This window comes from Canis aureus, chromosome Y (genome assembly GCF_053574225.1).
Source record: "Canis aureus isolate CA01 chromosome Y, VMU_Caureus_v.1.0, whole genome shotgun sequence".
NCBI classification, from domain to species: Eukaryota; Metazoa; Chordata; class Mammalia; order Carnivora; family Canidae; genus Canis; species Canis aureus.
In genome coordinates this window covers 2959974-2963257 of record NC_135650.1, presented here as the reverse complement: position 1 = coordinate 2963257, position 3284 = coordinate 2959974, and the positions used below count along the sequence as shown (strand labels likewise).

General features: G+C 41.3%; 1 pseudogene; it reads right to left on the bottom strand.

Moving 5' to 3' along the window:
- Nucleotides 1-1930: 1930 nt before the first annotated feature.
- LOC144309420 (large ribosomal subunit protein uL1 pseudogene) lies at nucleotides 1931-2579 on the bottom strand (annotated as a pseudogene).
- Between the last annotated feature and the right edge of the window lie 705 nt (nucleotides 2580-3284).

The following is a 3284-nucleotide window of genomic DNA, read 5'->3' as shown; positions in this document are numbered from 1 at the left end:
ATATATGAGTTATCACTTTTGGGCGGGTGTCTTGTTTCATTTCATAATTGTGGAAGTGAGCACCTTCTAAAATACTGACCAAAATACAGTCAGAGCCATGTGGAGCCCTGTGTTTGTTATTCTACAGGATTATATTATCTCTTCCTTTTGATTCTGCCCCTTTCTTTTATCTTGGTTGTGCCTTTGTGATTGTTGTTGTGTCTCTATCTACGTTTTGGTGGTTTATATAAATTTGGCGTTAGCACCTATTATAATACAGAACAACATACACTCAGAATGGAAAAGATCAACCTCTGGGTGGTCCACTCTGTGAGATCATATCCTTTCCCATGCACCACGGCCTCCTCGCCCTTTCTTTTTAAGTTATACTATCTTCTAAATTTGTTTTTCCCTTTTGTTGTCTTTCTGTTTTATCTAGGTTTGTTTCTCTTTTTCCATTATTTTCCAGTCCTAGACATCTTTGGAATTATCTGGGGAAATTTTAATTAGGTCCTGGTTAATATTTTTGACTCTGCTCACTCATAAAACAATTCTGCCCTATACAAAAAGAGGAGAAGATGAATTGACAACAACGGAAAACCAGAAATAATAGTTTCTCCAACAAACCTAAGGAATATCAATTTCAGTAGCATGTTTGAGGTAAAATTCAGGGACACAATGTAAATCTTTTTTTTAAGATTTTATTTATTTATTCATAGAGTCAGAGAGAGAGAGAGGCAGAGACACAGGAAGAGGGAGAAGCAGGCATCATACAGAGAGCACGATGTGGGACTCGATCCAGGGTCTCCAGGACCATGCCCTGGGCTGCAGGTGGCGCTAAACCGCTGCACTACCAGGGCTGCCCCACAATGTAAATCTAATGGTGGCTCTTGAAGAAAACAAAAGGACTACAGCGATTTCCATGCTGAAGAATTGGGAAAATCAGGCTGAAGTAAAAGTCATGCCATGACGTTCAATTTAAACTGGATGCCACCACTTAGGGATAAAGAGGTGGAGGAGAAAGTGAGTGATGTGAAAGATGAGTTCAAGGAAAGAAGGGAACTGGAAGAAAGAGAAAGACAATTCAGAAATCTTGAGGGCAGATATCAGGATACAAGTGATATTTTGAGGAAGAATAATATTCATCTTACTGGGATTCCAGAAGTTATGTAGTGAGAGACAGAAGAACACAAAGCATATTGGAATGAATTATACCTGATATCTTCCCTGAACGGGCATTCATATCCAAGAGACAGAGAGGACACACCCCCAAAAAAATCAAACAAATATGATCAACACCCCGATATATAATATTGGAGCTTGAAATATCAAGGATCAATAGAAAGTCCTAAAAGAAGATGTAGAGAAGATATTATGAACTTCTATGGAGAGAAATGTCGATTAAAAGCACACCTATTCAACACGTTCTGGCCTGCCAGAAAAGTCCTGCAAGGTATATTCGGGTACTAAATGAGAATAACATGCAACCAAGAAGCATTTATCCAGCAAGGCTGCAATTGGGCAGAAGACATGAACAGACTTTTTAGTGAAGAAGACTTACTGTTGGCTCAAAGCACATGACAAAATGCTCCATAACCATTGCCATCAGGTTCATATACATCTAAACCACAATGACATACCAGCTCTCACCCCTGAGAATGGTATCATTGACAGGACAGGAAACTAATGCTGGCAAGGATGTGGAGGGGGAACCACTTTTGCACTTTTGGTGAGAATGCAAGCAGGTGCAACACTCTGGAAAACAGAGTGGAGTCTCATCAGGAAGATAAAAATAGAGCTAATCTATGACCCAGAAATTGCACTGTTGGGTATTTGTTCCAAAGATACAGATGTGGTGAAGCGACAGGACACCTGCCTCCCATGTTTATTTTATTTTATTTATTTTCTTTTATTTCTCTTTACCGGCAGCACTAGGATTTATTAAATGGCCTTAGTAAAGGCGCTGGGGTTTTCTCATGGTGCTCTTATGTACAAAGCCTGGATGTTCTGCCAATTCTTCTTGAGCTTGGACACCAGGAAATTGACAGTTAAGTGGATGTGTTACATGAGCTCATCGTCCGACATCTCTACGTGGCCAAGAGCCATTGCCAGACATAGCATATTCTTCACCTGGAATTTGATGGTGGACTTCACTTCATCCACTTTGGCCTCCATGTTCTCATTGTGGGTCAGGAAGGAAGGGAATTTGCCAGGTTTATTCAGGTCTGGATCCAGGATCCATGGGATTTGCTTGATCAGAGATTTGAAGCCAAAAAGGCATCATAATTCTTGGCCAACTTCTTAGCTAGTTTTTTATTCTTGTTGAGTTTCTTCAGGCCTCAATGTCCATGTGGGGAATATCCACTGCCTTGGCCTCATCACAGTGCTGCTAGTCCCCCAAAACACACATGGAGAACTTGGGGCAGGGGGTGGACTAAAGCCTGATGGTGTCTGAGAAGCATTTGTCCTTCTGAGGTTCATAGTTCCTCAGTCTCATCTGTAGCTCTAGTCTACAGAAACATCCAGTGCTTGTGCTGGTTCCCATGCAGGGCCTCCCACACAGCCTTATACAGGGTGTCATGGGAGACTTTGTTGCTCATGGTAGCTCATGCCCAGTAACTGGAAAAGAGAACCCAAAATTTATTTTATAGCACAAATGTGTACAACAGCTAAACCATGGAAGGAACCATCACATCCTTCAACAGATGAAGGAGTAAATAAGATGTGGTCCTGTAACACATAGTAACAACTGATTGTTTCTCATGGGTGGAAAGAAAGTATACCTGTCATTTTCTCTATATGAAAGTATCTGGAGAGTATCCTGCTGAGTGAAATAAGTAAATTGGAAAAAAGGCAATCATTGTGGGGATCCTGGCTCAGGATTCAATCTCCAGGCTTGAAATCATGTCCTGTGCTGAGGTTATCACTGAACTGCTGAGCCACCCAGGTGTCCCAATAAAGACAGAATATAGAAACTTCTTTATTCAGTTACATCAGATTAGGGATAGGTGAAAATGACAGACAGAAATGTACGGTGTACACTTGATATATTTACACTGCTCAGATAGGCAAAGAAATGGAATATGTACTGCAGACCGGGTGGCTCACCTGTTTAGTGCCTCCTTCAGCCCAGGCTGTGATCCTGGAGACCAGGATCAAGTTCCATGCCGAGCACCCTGCTTGGAGCCTGATTTCCCCTCTGCCTCTGCCTTTGCCTCTCTCTCACTCTGTGTCTCTCATGAATAAATCAATAAAGTGTTTTTTTTAAAACGTAATGGAATATGTAAATAAATTAGGGAAATAAC